Source organism: Phasianus colchicus, chromosome 13, assembly GCF_987193195.1.
Source record: "Phasianus colchicus chromosome 13, bPhaCol1.hap1.1, whole genome shotgun sequence".
In the NCBI taxonomy this organism is placed as follows: Eukaryota; Metazoa; Chordata; class Aves; order Galliformes; family Phasianidae; genus Phasianus; species Phasianus colchicus.
Window position 1 is genome coordinate 6712094 of NC_143448.1, and position 22550 is coordinate 6734643.

At 38.0% G+C, this 22550-nt stretch overlaps 1 protein-coding gene across 9 annotated transcripts in view; it reads right to left on the reverse strand.

Moving 5' to 3' along the window:
- The window catches only part of NKD1 (NKD inhibitor of Wnt signaling pathway 1), a 267650-nt gene that overhangs the window by 179960 nt on the left and 65140 nt on the right, over positions 1-22550 (reverse strand). The window contains exon 1 of one of the 9 annotated variants that reach the window (XM_090149942.1): positions 2808-2838. The exons of the other annotated variants lie outside the window; for them this stretch is intronic. The gene's annotated coding sequence lies outside the window, so the exon portion shown is untranslated. Of the gene's footprint in view, positions 1-2807; positions 2839-22550 lie in introns of those variants that run through there. 9 annotated transcript variants of the gene reach the window in all.

A 22550-nucleotide genomic window follows, 5' to 3' on the forward strand; every position in this document is an offset into this window, starting at 1 on the left:
ATCCTCAATACAGGAAAGACATGGATCTGCTGGAGCACATCCAGAGGAGGGCCACAAAGATGATCCAAGGGATGGAACACCTTTCCTACAAGGACATGCTGAAAGAGCTGGGACTGCTCAACCTAGAGAAGAGAAGGGTCTGGGAAGATCTGATAGCTGCCTTTCAGTACTTGGGGGGGTGGGGGGGGGAGCTGTAAGAAAAAAGGGGAAAGACTTTTTGGCATGGTCTGTTGTCACAACACAAGGGGAAGTCATTTCAAACTAAAAAAGAGGAAATTTATATTGATTATAAGATTTTTTTTTTTTTTTTTTTTTTACAACAAGGAAAGTGAAGCAGTGGCTCAGGTTGCCCACAGGTGGTGGATGCCCTGTCCTTGGATACATTCAAGGTCAGACAGAACAGTGCACCGAGCAACCTGATGGAGCTGTAGGTGTCTCTTCATTAAAGGAGAGTTGGACTGTATGACCTTTAAAGTCCCTTTCAACTCAAACAATTCTATGATTCACAACAGGAAGACAAGATCATGAACTTGTTTCAGATGTCACTTGACAGTGAGGCAAACAATACAGTCCTAACCAGATGCTAAAAATGCATTCACATCAAGAAAAATGTCCTGCAGTTAATACTGATTTGCCAAAAGTGCAAGAAACTGAAACAGGTGCTCCTTCTGTCAGGACCTAGCACAGCCTGGTGTGATTTGTCTTTTTTCGATATGAAGAGGGGAAAAAAACCACACAGCAATTCCAGTATGATTAAACAAAGTCGCAAGAAGTCTTGTACAAGGAACAGGTATAGACATGGTATTGGCAAAAATTCTTAGACAAAAGCAGACATTTCACACAATGGAGATATAATTCAATTCTTTTCTGTAGTCTAGCCAGTGTTGAGGCCAAGATAATTAGGAGTTCTTTACCATAATGATATTTAAATGGCACACAAAACAGGGACATATCACAACTCTGTTCCAATCCAATTAATAGCTCAATTTATTCTGGTAAACCCAAGATGAATATTTATCTGAAATCTGATGGATATTTATAATACATAAAATTGCTATCAACATAACATTATTTATTGCAGAAGTTGTTTGCAGGAGTTACCACAGAGGCGACTGCCTCCTTTGTATGGGAGTGATTAAGATTACCATAGTCCTTCACGTTATGATATGCAAAGTTGTATATAAGGTCACAGAGACCACGGAGACAAAAGATAACTTGTATAATAACAACATGTTTCAAGATTTGAAAAGTTTCTGGATTATGACAATACATTCTGATTAGATCCCCCCCCTCAAATCCTAGCCATCTTCAAAAGCAAGATGACAGCTCTCATAAGAGGTATTTTTTTCTTCTTCTCTACTATGATTTGATTTAGATCTTTTCTAGTGACAGAGAGACTGCCAGACTGTGTAAAGCCCAGAGATCTCTAAAGCAGGCAGTCTGCTAATGACTCAAAGTTTGTGTGAGATACAGCAAGCAGCATATATGGAAAGAGAATGTGAGAGAGTGCAAGAGAGAGAAGATAAAGCATCCATTTTATTTGCTCATCAGACAGCCCCCAGGACACAGGGGTTTCTGCCCCACTGACACACCAGGATCAGCCTTACTCCAGGTGGGAACCAAGGCATCCTCATGGGTCAGACTGGGGGCTGCCCCATTGCCATGCAAGCCACATTTATTCAAACAGTGCAACATAATGGAGCTCTAGGAGTGTTTTCAGTGATTTGTTTGAATGGCTTATATTTTTGGCCAGCAAAGTTTGAAAACTTCTTGCTTTTAACAGGAAGTTTCATTTTTCTTTCCTTTTTTCAGTATCAGCTGCAAAACAGCCTAAAGTCACAGTCACAAAGCAAAACCCTGACACCTAAATTTAATGATTTCTATTTTCATTCCAACAGTCCCATCCACTTAACTTTCTCACTGCTTGAGTATTGCTCCAATACTCACACATCTACATTTTATCAGTGCTCCATAACTTTCAGAGGAATAACTCTATGGCCACAATGGTCACACACAAACTGTCATGCAATAACCACAATTATTCAACTAAATGCACTTTACTTCCTCAGCAGTAGCAGAAAAGAAACTGTTGTGGTTTTTTTATCCCCTTTTCTGATGACAGTTTTCACATTCAAAACATAGGTTCATATCATATGTCACCATGAAATTAAAATAACCAAGTTAACAGACTTTTGCCTTAGCAGTAAGTCTAGAGCTCTCACAGCATGGGCATTTTGAGAAAGAGACTAGTTTGAGTTTCAGCTGAGCAGAATAGGCATCATTAAACTAGGTCAACTGTGTCAATTTAGGTGGTGAGGCACCGAAATAGGATGGAATAGGATGCCCAGAAAAGTTGTGGATCCCCATCCTGGAAATGTTCAAAGGCCCAGTTGGATGGGGCTGCTTGATCTAGTGAGTAACAGGGAGAAAGAACTAGATGGTCTTTAAGGTCCCTCCCAGTCCAAGCCATTCTATGATTATTACTTCATGCGAGATGTTTGAAAAGGAGAGCAAAGTAATGTTGAACCAGCCGAAGCTTGACCTGCATATAGACCACACTGCATAGCCAAAAGTATGGACTCACTCCATCCTGTCCTTCCCATATTATATAACAACTTCCTAGAGAAGAGTATTTGATTCAGTTACACCAGTAAAATGCACACCACTACTAATATCCAAGCACCTATGAGATATAAACAAGACTAGGGTCTTACAGTAATCAGTGAGTTAGGGAAATCTTGAAAGAGCCAGCCCTGTTTTTCCTAATCAGTTTACAGAATAGAAAAACACAAATTCTTTCTCCTTACCAAGGTTCACACAGCTGAAGAACAGAGGCTCCCACAATGGACTTCTAGAATCTGTAGCTGGAAGAAAGTCTGTTTTGAAGCCCCTCTTTATGTTCCATAAAAGGTACAGTTTGGGTAGAGTAAGTTTCTTCTTCAGGAAAAAACAAGCTGCACTTATTTAAAGGAATAATAAACAAAGCCTTAGAGTTTAATTAGTATCATTACATATGTAGTTATAGCCAAGAAAAAAAGGACATGAAATAAACAGAATCCAGAGCAATTGTTTCTTAGTACTGTAAGTTTTAAAATACAGCCCATGGAGCCAGCAAGCAAGATAATCAGTCATAACAGCAAAACATTGTCTAGAGAGCAGAAAGAAATCCTACCTTTTCTCCTGAAAATACACACGTATCAACCTTACAAGTATGGAAGAAGTGGGCTGTAATCATATTCTACTGGGAAAATGAATCCTCAAATCATTCAGATAAAGTGGTTTATGTACCATTCTTTGAGATAGCTAGAAATACGGCTCCAGGAGATCAGAAAGGTAGAACAGGTGAGATGAGTACAGAGCAGAGCCAGGGAGTGTACAGAAAAATCCAATTAATTTTGCACACAAATATCCTAATCTCACAATTTCAGAAATACTTTAACAGAAAATATTTGTGTAAATATGCATAATTGGAAGATTAAGAAGGTACAGAAGGTTATGGAAGTTTTAATTAGTTTCCACTAGTCTCACAGGTCACACAAAAGAGGCAAAACTAATGTACAAAAACCCAGACAAAGCAGAAGTCTTTGTCCCCTCTTGAATATTTCCAATCAAAAGCAAACAGAGAAGTGTTTCGTATCCCAGAATATACGTCAAAGGGACTGCAGGTGGGCAAACCTGGAGAAGCCTAAAGAGCAAGGAGGAGACACAAATGACACCAACTGAAGATAGAAGAAAGAAAAAGATATTAAATCCTCACTGTACTTTTGTGGGCCTGCCTTCCTTTTCACAAAAAAGTCCTTTCTTCACAGTGAGATGTTTAAAGAATTCTTTCAAAATTTCCAGATGGTCCTAAGGTGAGTGCTCCCTTTGAAACTCTCAAAGGCTGGCTATTTTTCATTTTCCCTAAGCTACTTCCATTTTTTATCATTTTATCTTCTGGCTAGAAACATGTACTCCATAGGATTTGTCAGTTCTTACAAACAAACTGAGACAATCTTGTCCTTGGCCACAGACAATTACTAAAGGATGCTGAATGTCCATGAGTAGAATGGTATGAGATCTAAAGAGACACCCCACATACTTCAAGTTAACAACAAAAATGTACCACATATACCACTTCAGGAAGTAATGTTGTCATATGTTACATGATGCCTAGTGATAACAAAGAATGTGAAAGAAGTTCTTTATAAATGTTATCATAACTTCACATCTTTCCCTTTTCTGTCTGATGGAGACACGATAAAGAAAGACAGGAAAGGAAATATTAGGTGGAGACTCCTGACTGGATGCTCCCTGCTGTCACGTTGTATTTCTCTTTGTTCACTAAGGAGACAGGAACTGGGGCATCATATTGGCCATGAAACTCATGCAAGCCAATCTAAAGAGAAAACAAAAAAAATCCAAAAAACAAAAAGAATACAGAATTGCTGACCTTATTTCCCATTCAAATACTCCACACGCCACAGAAAGAATCTGTTACTTTTATAGTTGTTCTCAAAGGCTGACTTTTCCATCTTCTTAATCTGACTTAGTTTTACTCATCCAGCCTTCATGGTAGCTTTTACCACTGCAAAGTTTGTCAGATCTTACAATTAGCAGATCCACATTAAAGAGTCCTTCTAGTAACTGATTTACTCATTGAGAAGAAAGTGTTCATCGCAAAAGCATTGTGGAGTCAAAGAAAAAAGAACAAATGAATTATTGCATTTTAGCTCCTTTTTATACTGTCTTCACAGCTAAGATTCTTCCAATCCACTTAAGGACCCAGCAGGCTTCCTGATGCTCCAGAATAAAATTCATCATGCTCCAAAGGAATTTTGCACAAGGTCTCATAGCTCCTTAACTGAGAACTGAAGAAACATTTCTGTGGTAAAAGAATCTTCTCCTGGTCTCATGTGATGTGACTGTACATCTCATGGGAGCTGCACTGCAAACTAAGGTCCCTATAGCATAAATGATACTAAATTCATGTTTAAGTATGAAATGAAGACTCAAATACTGATATTCAAAAGCGCTCAGATTAACAATGCATTTTACTTTTTCCCCGTTGCTTTTCTTATGAGATCTCAGCTTTGAACAAATATTTAACAGTATTTTTGATATCTTTGCATTAAAGCTACTTCTGCTCCTAACAAGAACCATTGATCTATTTTAGCAATTAAACAGGAAATGGTGACATATTCATAGGAAAGAAAAAGCATGAGAGTCATTCTTGAATTACTGAATATCCCTTGGAAGCCTTCAAATCCTATGTGAAAGGAAAGAGAAAGGGAGAGTGATGCCTGGATTGAAAAATGGACTTCCCTTCAAAATTATCTGGAGCATAAGAGATAATAAATTGGCTGACAAGTAAATGTAGGTAAAAATTCAAGTTTCGTACCGTTCTGAAGAGTGCTACTACAATTTAAGTACAAATTTGGAAAATAATTTTTTTTTAAAGACATGTTGCAAAGATCAGATTCAGATGAATATAATCAGAATTAATTTTAAATAAATTGTATATATCTAATCTATAGGATAAAAAAAGATCACCTTTATCTCTCAGATACTGCAAATAATCTTTGTGTGCCTTTTTTTCTCTCTGAGTCACTAGATGGGCCATCATGGAAATGGTATCTTCCATCTCTTTCTACCCAAGCAAACAACCTCCTTTCAAGACGAATTCTCCAGAAAGCAGATAACTGAATTACCTGAGTGCTGATCTACTTCAAAGGCTCTCTTTATAGAAGGCATAATCAGATTCTGATGCTTTGATCAAGGGAATCTATGAACCTGCTTACTCGATCACAAACTCCTCTATTTGCCATGAAGAGATAAGTCATCAATTACAGAACTCACACCTGCTCTGAGTAACATTATTGATGGCTTGAGAGAAGGAATGCATAATTTAAATGCCTTGGGAAAGCTGGCAGCAGCTTTAGGACAAAGGAATTCAAATGAGACAGAGGGTGGCCAGCCTAGAGGTAAGTTGCAAACGATTAAATGGGAACATCTGTTATGTTCCATTTTAAGAGAAGGCACAACAGCCAAAGAAAGGGACTCTTGTTCAAATCTGGTAACTTTGTTATTTAAATCTTGTTCAAAAGTGTTTAGCAATAAGGTCTATTAGTGCAAATCTTGGTACCCTTCACCTTCCCAGGGCAAGCCTGGGTGCTTTCACTGCAGAACCGAGTGCTTCTGCTGTATCAGACTAAGGAATTCCTGGTCCAGAGAAGCTAACACAGAGGCAGAGTTTGTTCTCACACCTTTCATACCATGCACAGATTCGTGCTTCCAAAGTTTGTGTTATCTTTTCTCAAATGTCCAGGATCTTCTAGGCTTTTCTTAAAGATCTACCTGAAGTCAACGTGTCACTCCTTTGTGACTCCAGAACTTCCATAGTTAGTATTTTAACTTTTCAGTCAGACACAATGAATTGGATTTAAGTGAATAGAGAATATATTAGAAACTCTGTTTTTAGGCTATTCCTTTGCTCTTTATTTTTTTTTTTTTCCTGAAACTGACACAGGTCTTTTCTTGTTTAAACTTATGTAGGACTCAGGGAAAACCTCCTGTTTTATGGAGGAAATAAGAGATGACCTGAGTAGGTATTTGGCAGAAATGAAGGATATGGATAACAGACTGAATGTTCATTTGCTCTTTTTAATATACATACAAGGAAAAAGTGACTTGGAAAGGGAATGAGATAAAAGTCAAAATAAAGTTTTAATTGAAGAATTGTTAAACTTACAAAGCTCACTTCAGACTGACATAGTTAATCTGAGACATGCATGAGATTGAAAAAAGAATCAGATGTTTACAGAAACTTCCATTATAAGTAGCTATTTTTAAACGAGAGCCAAGTTCTCATTAGCTTGTTTATGAGCCAGCTCTGGTGAAATAAAGGGTTACAAAGACATTTCCCTTTAGGAACAGGTTATTCCACAAGGACTCAGCCCTGCTCCTTTAACATCAATGAGCTTTCCTCTTGAGTTCAAAGAGAAGGACCGTGTCACAAGACTGTTTCTTGCAAAATCCTGTGCTGCCTCTGACACTAAATTTGATTGATAGCATGCCTGATTTTTTATGCCAATTTTTGTACTGTGCTATGAGCCACACCGCTGTTGAAATCAGCCTTAAATTTGTCTCTAAAACCAACTGTCTGTAACACGTGAATGATACATGCATGCCTCTTTTCTCTGCCACTAGGTTTCATACAAATACCATGAAGTATCAGATGTATTTTTTTCTATAAGCTGCCTTAACTCTTTCCAAAACCAGGCGACATTTATGTTATCATATATTGCAAATGAGAAATTAAGACTAGCCTGAATATTTAAAATTCTAGTATAACAGATCACGAGTAATTAGCACCGGACTGCAGACAAAAATGAACTGTAATAATTATATCCATATGCTAAAGACTCTTGCTATTGCACTGTGTGAGCATCTCAGAGCAACTGTACAATTCAGGCTTACAGGAAATCTGCGTCATTACAAAATCTGAGAAATTCTATTGTTGAGTAGAGTGGTTACAACTCTTGATTAATTCATACCCAGATCCACAGATACACTCTTTCCACTGGTGACAAGTATGATTCACAAGATAAAGCATACATATTTTTAAGCACAAAAACTTTTACCCTACAAGTGATTCTTCTTGAAATTCTAGAATGGGCTTTAGGTTAAAGTAGGAAAGACTTAGAGGGGAAAAAAAAATGAGATTGCCATCTTTGCATCCTTACCTATAATAATTCAAAGATCCAAATGTTAGTTTACTCAAAAACTGTAACACTCTTGTATATCCACTTAAATGAGAGACTTTTCCATTAAACTCAATTGAATTAGATCAAACTCTAAAATAAAATACCATTACTTTGTTTGTTTAATGCTTCCGTGGTCAGTCACCAGCTGACTTTCTCCACTGCAAGCAGGACAAGAGCTGGCCAGACAGATGTGAAGGCAGCACAATCTCCTCCCATTTTGGCCTAGAATCATAAGCATTCACAGAAGACAGAAAAATAAGTTGTCTGAAGTCTGGCCCAAATTTTGCTGAATCACTTATGTAAGAACCTCAGCCAAATCTGAGAACCTCCTGATGTGAAAGGCTGCAAATCCTTTGTGGAAGGTAGCCCTCACAAAGCTTGCTTACAGCAGCTATAACTCAACAGCAACAACAACTGTCCACAGTTTTCTAGGCAACCCACAATCTATGGGCACTTCTTATTCTCTTCATATTTCAAACCTATGTGTAGTTGTTTATTTTACTACCTTTTATTTCCAAGATGAAGGAAATCTATAGTCTATGATCAGAATTAACAACAATAAAAGAAAGGGGGAAAAAAAGCACAAGTCATTTGAATTCAGTTTTTAATGCAGCATGACAAAATAGGCTGAAGTTAAAAGAGATATCAGTGCACTGGATGAATTGTAAGATTTGTTTTTATCTTTTCTATTGAACAGATTCCTGCAGGTTACTTTTTTGAGCATCTTACAGCATCTTCGGATCAGCCAACAAAGAAATTTCTTTTGGACACAGCATGTGGTCAAATGAAGATTCTGTTCAAAGTGACATGAAATCAGAAATATTGGCTATATAACAGGTATTGTCTTTTTCTATATCTCTGTTCTTCATTGTCAGTAGTCGCCATAACTGAAGAGACACTCACAAAGAAGTAAGAAATGTTCAAAGTGGGCAACAGATGCTTTATTAGAAGGCAAACCTTTCTCTTTTCTCTATTCATTTTACCCTAACACCAGCAGGTTTCCAAGGGGGAGAAAAAGCAGCTTTGAAGCTTTTTTTCTCCCCTCCAACTGCTGTATTTTTTTTAAAGAGGTCCTAATTTCAAATGCTTTAGTGAAGTCTGACTTAGTGCTCTTATGCTACAAAACATTTAATCCTTTAATGGTGAGATCACTACCAGTTCCTCCTTATATATGCATTTTTTTCCTCCCAATTATTAATTGGGCAGACAGTCTCAGCTATCAGTACGTGCAGAATCCTCCTCCTGCAGGACACAGACAGCACTCCTCTTGGGTGGCAGAGGCTGGGGGGACCTTTGACCTGAGAAGCCTGGAAATGCTCATGGGTCTGTTCCAGCGCCATGTGAAAACAGTTTCTAACCTTCACATGCCTATCAAACTTGAGATGTGAACCCCTTAAAAACTTATTACCCTGACACATACTCAGGCTAACCTCTTAACTGTAGTCAGTTGGAGTTCTGCTTGGTCTCTAACTTCTGAATAACAACAACTAGATGCTAAGCCAGAGTGACTCAGATTTGTCCCACTGAAAGTCATCTGCCACCCATTCCAAATGTTAATGTCACATGGTCAAAAAAACAGCAGCCATGGAGCTCTGTTTCTCATACAGACCACACTACACTGTTTGGAAACTGAGTTGTTCTGGTGTAATTTGGAAAAACAGCAAGATCAGCACATTCTTACATCCCATGCCAATGAACAGGGATGAACACGCATAATTGGGCCTCGATTGCTATTTATGAAACTATCTAGGAGCCACAGGGATTGATTATACAGCAGCATTGTGTATATTCTCCCCATGGAAGTACGCAAACTGCCATTTGATATGAGTTCTGTTATCAGGATAAGCAGCCATCATCACTGCCACCATCAGATAGTAGCACAAGAACTTTGATAACCATTAACATAATAAGTGAGAGTTTAGGGGGAAGGAGTAATGTAAAGCAGTCACCGTGCAACACATTCCAAAATACATTCTTCCTAATAGTAATTTCACCTGCAGATGAGCCAATAAATATCACAGAATCACAGAATCGTAGGGGTTGGAAGGGACCTCCAGAGATCATCGAGTCCAACCCCCCTGCCAAAGCAGGATCCCTACACCAGGTCGCACAGGTAGGCGTCCAGGCGGGTCTTGAATATCTCCAGAGAAGGAGACTCCACAACCTCCCTGGGCAGCCTGTTCCAGTGCTCCGTCACCCTCACCGTAAAGAAGTTCTTGCGCACATTGGTGCGGAACTTCCTATGCTCCAGCTTCTGGCCATTTCCCCTTGTCCTGTCTCTGCACACTGCTGAAAAGAGTCTGGCCTCGCCACTTTGCCCCCCACACCTTAGATATTTATAGACCTGGATCAGGTCCCCTCTCAGTCTTCTCTTCTCAAGGCTAAACAGACCCAGCTCACTTAGCCTTTCCTCATAGGGGAGATGCTCCAGGCCCTTCACCATCTTTGTGGCTCTCCGCTGGACTCTTTCCAAGAGATCCCTGTCTTTTTTGTACTGGGGAGCCCAGAACTGGACACAGTACTCCAGATGAGGCCTTACCAGGGCAGAGTAGAGGGGGAGGATAACCTCCCTCGACCTGCTGGCCACGCTCCTTTTAATGCACCCCAGAATACCATTGGCCTTCTTGGCCACAAGGGCACACTGCTGGCTCATGGCCAACCTGTCGTCCACCAGGACACCCAGGTCCCTCTCCACAGAGCTCCTCTCCAGCAGGTCATCCCCCAACCTGTACCGGTGCATGGAATTATTCCTCCCTAGGTGCAAGACTCTACACTTGCTTTTGTTAAACTTCATCTGGTTCCTTACTGCCCAGCTCTCCAGCCTGTCCAGGTCTCGCTGAATGGCAGCACAGCCTTCGGGCGTGTCAGCCAATCCTCCCAACTTCGTATCATCAGCAAACTTGCTGAGGGTGGCCACTACCCCCTCATCAAGGTCATTGATGAAGATGTTGAACAGGACCGGTCCCAGCACCGACCCCTGGGGAACACCGCTGGTTACAGGTCTCCAACCAGACTCTGCACCGCCAATGACAACCCTCTGTGCTCTGCCAGTCAGATCATAAATACCAATATATTTTGGAAAGTAAATCTTGAACAACAGCAAAGAATGAAATGTCAGGCTACAAGACAAACACATACCAAGCTGAAAACCTAATTTAACTGGAATTTGGAAGAAAAAAAAATCCATCAGAGCCAATAAATTCAAACCTGGATGTAGTAAAACAGAGTGGATTTTTTTTTAGTTGACTTGAGGAAGACCAGCATTTTGCATAGTGTCTGTGTTCACAAAGATGATACAAAGTTTCTGATATATGGAAGTGATCAGCACTTTATGTTTAATTCCACCTACAAATGTTCTCCTCCTCCAAATGCTACAGTTCATTACTGAGTGAGTTTCCAAGAGGCATGCTCAGGGCAAGAATTTGCTCAGACAATTGGACTGTGCACAATTCGTCTTTCCTTAGAAGGCTGCCGTTTAAAGAACAGCACACTCAGCTTCTGCTCTCGTGTCTAAATGCACAGACAAAATCCACCTGCATACAGAAAAAGAGGGAAGGTACCCAGACTACTGTAGATACTAGGAGTGATGAAGTCCAGTTCCCAGGCAACACCTTCATATAAGAAAGTAGATGTCCTCTTAGGATTGCTCAGGGTACTACACAACCTCTTACAGTTTTATCTGAAGGTTTAGGGCTTGGAGGCACCCAAGCAGTAAAGCATGAGACCCGGAACACTACAACTTCCAGGGAAATAACATTTGAAGGAAGACATATTTTCATCTGCTATCCACTGCTGAGAGCAAGCTTTTAGCTCAGTGCTGGGGTCCAAGATCCCAAGAAAGATAGGCCCTTACACTTAGATGATCATCACCTACATCAAACAACTCGAACAAAAAAGAACATCTCTCATGTAAATCTGTTCACAAAATGAATAGAAAGACCTGAAAAGGTTAAAGGCTACAGCTTTTAAAGCCTTTATTCATACTAAGAAAAAAAAAGAGACTATTCAGAAGCTTTCTTCTGAGGCCATTTTCAACAATTCCCTTTTAAAAATCCTACTTTCATGAGAACACTCTTATCTTATCCAGAAAGTCCACAAATAGTTTCTTTTGCTTTCCCTCTATGTATGCATCCGAGAATGACAGTAATAGTGTCAGTCTTTCACTCACTCCTCTGTACTTCCTTACAGTAAACACCATCTGAAGAGCCTCATGAAGTCGGTGCAAGTTGTGCTAAGTTTGATTTAAATCATTCCCTGCAATCCCATCTCAATTAGTTTGTCCTCAAGTATTTACACAATTGTTATCATAAGTACTCTGGCAATGCTGGCAATCATATATCCATAGACATATAATGCATACACATGTACTTACACATACATAATCAAATAGTCCAGACATCTTTACTATGCCTGAAGATATACACACAAACCCCTATACTAGGCTGTATTTTAGCTATAACCTGAGCTTTTTTCAGTGAGCTGCTGTTCTTAGAATATATATTTAAAAAAAAAAAAAGGCCTGTTAAAGTAAAAAAAGTAATCCAGATATTGAGCAGAATGAAGAACATGCTTTCTGAGAACACCCATGGAGAAGTTGCTCATCTTTGTGGATTCCTCTTTTTCTGACATTATTGGCATTTTAGAATCCTTGCAACTACCAGGGCCCTTTGATCCCTTCAGTGTGGTGCCACAAGATGTGCCTTCTGTATGTTGTGAGAACTCAAAAAGGGTTGTTTAAGGAGAAGGGCAGCTTCTGTGTAATTGTACATTAGCCATACTTACAATGATTATGGCTTTCTTGACACTGGAATAATGTGTTATTAGCAGTATTTTAAGGTTTCTAGGCTGGGAAAATTGCAGATCCTCCCTGGATGGTAACAACAGCTGAAGCTATAGAGAAGATGAGGAAGAAGGTGGATTTCACTGACACATAACTATTTCTTACAGGATTCATGCAAGGGTTAAATGTTTGCTCCCTCTGTGCTATATCTTCTTTTGTCACTGTACCAATACAAACTCAAGTCTGTCCTCTTCTCAGGACTCAGTAACGGGAACATTTCACAGGGGACAACACAAATGCCAGCCAGGAAATAATCCCATCAATATAATAAAGCCCATGAATTTATTAAATAATATGTATTGATTATCATCATGCCTGAAATCTATAATTCTTTTTGACACTTTCTCATGCTAGATGATGTGTTTCCCTGGTAACATACAACTATAAGCCTTCCAAATGCCATCTGGCCAATCTCCGTGTACAGTAATAAACAGAGCAATTCAAATTCTGCACAACTGCAGTCTGTAAACTACTGGATAAACAGACAATTTTACTTCATGTTCTCAAAAGTTGTTTGTCAAAAGAAGTTTAAATTTCTTTGTAGTACTATAAATAATATTCTTCTCTTTCCAGACTTAGGTATTCTTTGGTAGTTATTTGCCCTAGTAGGTGAATAGGAAGGAATCAGAAGTCAAAAAACATCAGTATCAAGTTTGCCCCCATTCTCTTGAGTGTAATTTAAGGAGGAACATTTGATCAGTACCGAATTTCTAAAGGGAATACCATTTCAATGTTAAGACTAATGAGACTAGTTTAATCTCATCCCTATAAACAAATCAGCTTAAGCCTAATGAAATCTTATTTTTGTAAATTAAGGCACAAAGGAAACAGTTCACTGTAAACAGACTTGTAGTATACATTGTTTAGAGACTATTGACTTTCAAATTAGCCTGCTTTTCAAACATTTCACGTCAAAAATATAGTCAAAATGCAAATGCAGCATAAACGGCTCTATAATAAATGCTCATTCAACATTTATTCTTTCTCAAATCATCTTTTAAAGCTCTTTCATGCTAATGTCTAGAAGATGTGACATTAGAAAAATTGCTTTGACATGCTAAGGGGCTCCAAGATTAACAAAAAGAGAAAGAACAAGATAAAGCTTTCAAAAGACCTATTTCAGAGGAATTATTACTTCCTTTGAAAGTCTTCCAAGGTTGCAGTGCATTTAAGCTTGTTGGCATACATGTAAATGAAGGACTACAAAAGTATTCCACTAAATACAACTTGAATTAAACCTTCAGGCTAACGTTACAGAATGAGGATAAAGGCCAGACCCTAGGCTGGCAACAACTCATTTAAAATGAATTCTTTGAGATATCCGTGAGAGAGAATTTTTATATTATATATATACACTCGTATACATACAGAAAACACAAGAAATTATCAATGTAAACCCCGTATAAAATGGCTTCGACTGATGGATCTCACTGACTGAGCAACAAGCATTCTAGATCAGTACATCAGTGAATTCTGAGCCATGCTATAAACCAGAAACAATCTCAGCCAACAATTTCTCACTCTCCTTGCATGATGATGTACCACTTTGCCATGGTACAGCCCCAATTTCATAACAAACAAAAAACAGGGATGTAATTATCATGAAAAAAATTTGGCTTGTAAAACTTGAACTGTGGTTTAGACCTTCAGTTCTTTGACACCCAAGAAAACATGATTAATGCCATTCCAGCTACACCCTTCTCTACAAGCTTTGTTGGGAGAACACCACAGAGAAAAGAATCCATTCAACTGCAGGGGTTTATATTTAACCGACTTAAAATTACCAAAAAAAAATTAACTCAAATCTGCCACATCTTTCCAAGCAGAACCATTCAAAAATTCCACATAAAAAAAAAAAGATTTCAGGATTCATGACACAAGGTGATGTTGGAGGGAAAAAAGCCACAAAAAATCCTCAAAAAACAGCAGATGTCTGATTTTGGTTACACAGTGAACAGGAGCACCAATGACTGAAATTCTGATTCTCTCCCTTAGATGACACGTAACTCAATAGATCCAAAATCTAGAGAAAACTTATTTTTAAATCTTGTAATGACTGATTCTTTCTCCAGCATTAAGAACCCAGAATATTTTAAGCTCTACTCTTACCTCATAAGCTATAACCATACTCTTATTGCATGGCTGTAGTGCACCCTCTTTTTCCTTGCCACAATATTAAACTAAACACACTTGTCTACACTACAGAAATTAGATTGAATAATTAAATTAAATAACTCATGTCTCAGTAACATTTGGAATTATGTAAATGTTGTAAAGCCCAGTGAACCTACATCAGAGCTGCCAGTTAAGAAACTCTTAGTTTGTTACCTTCTACTCACTAGCCTCATGCTAGCTGGTAGCACAGAAACCACAAGATAATTTTCCAGTTACTAGTAATGATGGCTTCATAGGTCTTTTTAAATACTATCTTCTGTTTTATTTGTTCTTTTGTTTGTTTCTAAAAACACCAAACAAATGAACAAGGTCAGTTTAGATTTAATGATGCTAATAGCACGTTTTAAAAAGCATCAGAAGCTTTGCATTTAATAATTTCTTTACTACTGTTATATCATTAAGCTATTACATATAAACGTACCTATTCTTACCAAGCAAATACATACTTTTGTCTCTCTGCCTTCCTATGCATCAGGCTTTTCACAGTGGTCAATCTTGTCAGCATGAAAAAGTCTTCAGTTCTTGTTGAAGAGATCCATTTGCACAAGTAGGAGCAAAGCTTTCTCCTTCATATACTCCGTATTCTCTTATATGCCAATATTAAAATCTGACCACTCCGTTAAAAAAATAACTGTTTTCCAGACCATAAAGACACATGGACTGAAAACAATCCAAGAAAGTCCAGGCAAATGAGAACAGGAAAGGTGCTTCATAGCATTCTTGTCCACAGTCCACTTCCTTGTGAAAGGCACACCTCCATGCTGTGCTGCCATTACAGTGAATACCCTGCCAGAAATCTGGCCCTGTACAGATGGGCCAATTCCTACCCAGCATATTTAATACCTCATTAGATGATATATCAAGTTAAGTGGTACATTTTCAGCAATATTTCCTCATAAAATGCAGTTTGTGCTATCATAATTTTTACGGCAGATCAAGTAGTACTGCCTCAAAGGAACATCACAGAAACAGCAGCTATAAGAGATCATGCTGCAAGACATCTTTTCATAAGAATCACAACATTCTATAAGGCAGACAGCTTTAGAAAATTAGTTTATTAGCATTCTAAGTTTACATGCACGTTGGTAAGAATTTTAGATCAAAAATACATGGCAGAATATTTAGTGATGCATCTCCAGGAAAATATAATTTAAAAGAAAGAGAAACAACTAGTGGAGAATACCATCCAAACACATTTTCTTTTTCTGAAGCATCTCAGAAGTATATGCAACTTCCATATGCCAATCACCTAAGAAACCTCTCCAATTAGCAGCTGCACTTCCTACAACTCTGCAGTCCTAACCTCATTATATGCTTGCCAGTGTGAAATCCAAGTTTGGACAATTTTTTGAGGGAACTGTCTCAGTATTAACAACCATGGATATATTAGTAACTTCTTTTATTACTACTGCGAGTGCTAGACCTGCAAAACTAAGTTAATGCAAAATCCTATCAGTAAAATCTAAAAGTAGGAAGCATCTAGAAGTAGGATGCTAACAGATCACATGGCTGGTATCTAATTGCTGTCTGACTGAAATAATAACAACAGTGACAATGACAAGCATATGCCTGCTATTAGAAAATGTTATTGTAACTTAAAAACTGAGTAATTCTTCACTACAAAAGTGATGTGTTCATATTGACTTGCAAACATCTTAAAAATGGGCACAGCCAGTACACGAGCAACATAAAGAGCACAGAAAAATCAGCCTTGCTTTAGCTTTACACTTTTTAATTCCCCCCAGAAATATCACTTGATATAATTAGGGAATTTTAGATGCAACTCTATAGCTTTCTTAGCTCACTTTCTCTCAAGGGAAAGGAGGAAAGGTTCCTGAGATGAATGCAAGGCTGACAGCATTTGCTTTGGTTGCTCTCATATTCCACCTGAACAGTGAACCATAAAAAAAAATGAAGCTCTTTGATGTAGAGTTCCATTCATCTGCCAGTGAAACACAATGTCTGGAGCAAAACACCTTCTAAGCATCTAGTTTCTTACACTGGTAGTTCACCTGAGACTTTGCTAAGGAGAGAATTAAAAGCGCCAATCTCCATAAAAATCTGCTTTGGATGGTAGTTTTGATGGAACTGAAATTTTATAACTACAATTTCTAAGTAGTTTTCTTTTTCCTGAGATCTCATGCATAGCAATGAATTTACAAGGCAGACCTTTAGAATATGCCACATTTTGACATTCACTTACCACACAGATGCAAAAACAACGTGTAAAATGTAAATAATCCTATAATGTTATGATACAAATACAAGCAGCTAACTGATTCACAATATGCTGAGTAGATGGGAGAGGGATCCTGCAAAAGGCAACCAAATACGATACAAGCTGAGCAATTAAAAAGTATACTAATCCAACAAAGTTATTGCTGTTAGCCCTCATGGAGTATAAATGGTGTCCCAGAAAAGGTGGCCAACCTGCTTTCTTTGTGATCTCTCTTCCCACAGTTCACTATCTTTCCCAGACTGTTACTGCTTCTGGGAAAACAAAGGCTTTGTATTACAAATATGCTAAGTCCCAGGGTTAAAGAGTCTCCTCACATTTCTTGCAGTCTTATCGCAAAATCCTTGAGCGCTGGACAGAAGAGCAACTTCACAGGAAGAAGAGTCATGCAACAATTCAAAGACTCAATTTGGGCCATTGAAACAAACTTCTGTAACATCCTCAGTTTACTACACTTAGAAAAACTGAGCTATAGATCAGTGCAAAGCAGTCTATCCTTTAATGTGTTTGTTCCCAGATTCCTTGGCAGCCTTGAGACCATAAGAATTTTGTCAACATTACTGGACAGAAGGGATAAATTCAGTTCAGTTTCTCTACCAGATATCTCATTTTCAAGAGATCAAGCCTTTTTAAAAAGCAAATCAAACAAGAAAACCCATCCCAACTCCACTAACTTTTCTGCTTAAATTTAATCGCAGAGGATTTCATGTTTTCCACTCCAGTGCTTTGGGCTAGAACTAGTCAGCACTGATGGCCAAGGTTCAGAGACTCTTACTGTTACAGAGCCACACTGAAGGCTACACTAGTAAGCAGCTTTTCACAGAAACACATACAGAGAATCAATCATATGTCAGCAGACATTTCCCTGTCTGGAGTGTACCATAACTGCAACAAATAAAATGGAAAACTACATAAAGTAACTTTTACAGTAGTTTAGGTTTTGGTCAAGTTTTCTTTTAGGACTGGGTAAGTCTTGGTATATAAAGATGCTCTTCTCTTTTTGTTAAAATTTAGCAAGAGTTGATGCTTCTGTAAATATTAACAGCTCTCCTCAAAGAAAGCTTGTAATTATCAAACAAATTATGACATTCTGAATTGATTGTAAAATAAACTTACGTAGATGAGTATTAAGAAAAAGTACCCTACAAGAGTAGTTGGAGAAATCAGTCTTTCAAACAGAAAGCAATTCAAGTCTGCAAAAGACCTGCTGCGCACTATAATTTTGAGAAGTTGGTCTTTTACACGTGTAAATTCCAATTCTTGGGACAGAAACAAGATCATGGGGAACAACATCTAGATGTTTAAGTACCAATAAATCCATAATGATGGTTTTATTTCCAAAACTGAAGTGTATGCTGCTTTCATCTGTAGGTGCTACCTATTTTTTTCCTAACTAGCAGTTTGAAAGAGAAAGCTAGAGTTCTGCAAGAAGGAATGCTCTTCTCTCATCTCAGTCTGGTCCAAATGTCCTGTTGATTAGTGGGAATCTTTGAAGTTGTTCTGCAACTTTATGCCTTGAATCACAATCATGCATAAATGCAGCTACTCACTCTTATATTTAAGTCCTGGTTTTTGTTTGTTTTTTTTCTTCTCAGCTTCCTGCAGCAGGCAGTTATTGGTCCCTAGTAAAGTATTTTTTTGTCCATCCTTTGCTAGTCTTAGAAAAATTAAAAACTGATAACTTATTTAAAATGTAATTAGCTGGCACAAAATCTAAAACCTTGTTACATCTTTGAAGAACTAGCATAATTTTAAGCATACAATTTGATTGACTGAGCAGCACCCATCTAATGCCCTGACTTCCTTCTGCTCCAGTACCACCCTTACTCTTGCAGGTCATCAGTTGCAGCTCCTATCTCTCAGTACCCTGCTGCTTACCTGCCCCATTTATCTGAGTAGATACAATATTCTCTCCCAGACAGCATTTTTTTTTATTATTTTTTTTTTAGAGAATTGCTTGCTGATACAAGCAAGTAAAACAGTTCAAACAAGACAAAGTTTATATTAACTAGAAGTTCTACTAAATGCACAAAGGTGCCCCTGCCATTAGTCATCAGGTTTCAGTGGTAACAAGTGCATTGACCACAACAGTTGTACACAGCTGACCATCTCAGAAAATAAACCAACAAGCAACTTAATTAAAACAGGTCCAAGAGAATTTTTAAATTCACATCTTTTGTTGGAGTCCTAGTTGAATAGTGGCAAAAACGTACACTCTGTGTGCCAGAAGTGTTCTTATCCCACACGTTCTGCCTGGTATCTGAAGCTCTAGCAATCATTTCCAGTGCTCCACCCAACAACAGTTTTTAGACAGATTTCCTGTGGTTTAGAACGTTAAATTTTCTGAGAATTTGTGCAGCATTCTCATCTTCTACTAAAATTAAAATGGCTTGTGCCTACCTCAAATATTTCTTAGCTAATTCTTCTTCCTCAGGCAACTGCTATATTCCAGTCCTTGCTAAAAATACAGCCATACCTTTTGGAGCTGAAATCTGCTTTACAATTTACGGCTCAGAACTTAAAACTCTGCAGTGCACAACAATTACACATCACACAGTTTATGGCCGCTGCTAGAACTGTTTATTCTATTTTGTGACTAAGACTGAATAAACTTGGCAGAAAAGCATAAACTGCTTCAGCTTTACGGTGGGCAGAATTATGCATTAGCGTCCCATTTGCATGAAATTATAATTTTATCTTTTATAAATCATGCAGTATTATAAATCAATAAGGGTAACTAAAATAACACACTGGTTCCTGAGAACCACTTCCCCACTAGACTAAAAGCTTTTTTAAAAAAAAAAGTATTATTGGAATCCATTCTGCATAGTATGTATGCGAGGAAAAACTAAAACCAACAGATTCAGAAATCTCTGCGCAATGACAAATACCTGTGGGTCCCCTTTCCAAACATATCTTTTAATACAAAAATGGGACAAGCTAAGTAAGAAAAAGTGAAAAAAAAAACCTGAAGTTTCCATTGGCACATATTAATTTAATTGTTATTGAATGTATATGAATAAAAGCTTGAGTGTTTTTAAGTCTGTAAAATCCCAAGTTGAATTTCAGTCAAATGAAATCTTAAGCATTTTGTAATTAGATGTTACTTTGCTTCAAAAATAATGCCTCCTATTTATTTCCCTGGAAACTACAACAGATACAAATAACACAATAAGATTATTTGAGCATATTTTCAGTTATGAAATACTACTTTCCACTATAGTCATCACCACCATTAGCTACTCAGTTTTGCCAGCAGTGACCAAGAACCTTCATGCTGCGTTCATAATAATCTGCACCAGGGGAAGAAATGGACTGTCACTGTCAGCACTGCTGAAACACACCACCCACCACCTCGCTGTGCTCACATCCACTGTTTGGTCTCCAGAAACACTCAGCAAGCATCAGTTAATGTCAATGGGTACCATTTTTTCCCCACAGGGAGAATTTAGTGACACACTTCCATGTCAGACGTCATTTGTCAGACTGCCCCTCTGCTGCCATCTGTCACAAAGGAACAAAATGTAATGGAATATTGGTGGGAAGATTCGATCTCTACTGCCATACCACCAACATCCACATCTGATGTCATGAACCAACATAACAGAGTGGAAAGCATTGCTTTCAGAGAAGTCCTTGCATTATGTATTATTATTGTATCATTATTGAAAAGCTATATTTTTCACCTTGTTTCCACATGTGAATGATATTGCATGTAGCATATAATTCTTCCGAGGAAAAAAGGAACTCCATTTGTTGAGAAATACTCAGACTTGTCATAGAGCACTAGCACATACCCTTCAAACATAACACCCATACAAACATTGCCTTCATTCTGCACCTACTTATGGTATTATGAAATAGCTCTCACCTCTTGTACAAACATCCAGTAAAAGACTTCAAACAGCAAGAGGGTTAGTTGGCTCTACAAGAGTAAGGTGCAAGAGCAGAAGAAAAAACAACCTTATCCCTTCTCCCTTATCCATGACACCATGCAAACTGCTGGAGAATGTGGCATTCTGCACCTTCAGGACTAGACAATGTATAATCTTCCAACTTGATCAACCAAGAAACACCCTTTTCTTTCAACACTGTTCTCAGTGTAGTGGGAAAGCACAGAATTAACGCTAGAAAAAAGTTAGTTAATGGAGAGCCGAAGACGTTGAGGCAATTTTATATATATAAATATATATATGTTAATAATGTGAAAAGCATTAGCTAACGGTAACAATGATAGTAGTATTTCTATTCACACTACAAGATTACTCACAGTACTGCAAATAATAGCCGAAAAAGCTCATTTAGTACAAGCTATTCACTAGCTGGAGTTTTGTATCCTAAACCTCCAGCCGTATGCCACTGAAAAAAGACAAAATTCTTAAAACATCATAATAATGAACAGCTATTCATATTTCAATATGGAATTATGTTTATCTTATATGTGAGCACCGTACAGAAAAATAACTAATTTCCATGAGAATAAAAGAGTACTAAACATATCATATCTATATCAGCAGTCATTGATCTGAATCTCTTTAATGGTCACGCTAATTCAAGCCCCAAAACACAATCTTCCTTTAACTACTAATTCTGCAAAGTAAATAGAGAATCTTAGTCACAAAAAAATGAAGTGATCATAATCTTTTTCACTCAAGAGAATAAGTTTAATAACTTCCAGCTCCTTGCCTTTTGTGGATAAAAATAACAATCCTCACTAGCTATAAGTAAAATATCCTAATTTCCTACCAGGCCTATAAGCAAAAGGATAAAATAATGAGAAAGCAAAGCAGACACTTCTGTGGTAGGAAGATATAAGACAATCCACAATCCCAAATAGCAGCAATGCTGATAAATGACTATCACACTGCAGTCCTCTGAGTAATTTTCTTTAGGATGACAAAGTTCTTCTGCTGAATTTACAAAAAGGTAATCTGTCCACTGAATGCAGATAAATTAGTTAAAATGACAGTATAAGCTAAGTATAAAGGTCTGTGAATACTGTTTGCAGGGGAGCTTTGTAAAGATTTGGAATTCTAGATTCAGCAAATGAAGGAACTGCAAATAATAGCAGCTTTTCTCATGTACAGTACGTGCTTGTGTCTTTGAATTGGTAGTTTTGCCTTTGAGAATGCTGGGTCACAAGTAGTACAACCAAGAATAATTGTTCAGGAAGGGAAGGAGGAAGAAACCAAAAATTACTAGGTAGAGATCTTATAAATGCAGGAGTAGGTAGTGGGATGTACAGACAAGAGGCGATGGGAAAAACAGGTAAGAAATATACAGCAGCATTTAGGAAGGACCTATGGATGGGTACACCACAAACAGAATGTGTAAGCACGCCCTCCATTGCCAGCTGAAGGGTGAACTTACAGCATTATGCAGTACTTTTTCTGCTTTCACTACATATTCATTTCCTGCCTAACATTGCAGAGAACAAGAGGTATACAAGCTCAAGATTTCTAATAATACAGAGCCCTCAGCTGCTTGTTTAATTTCACTTGAGTTTTGTGGCAGCCACTGTATGCACTTACCCTAAATCAAATGCTCCTGCTGT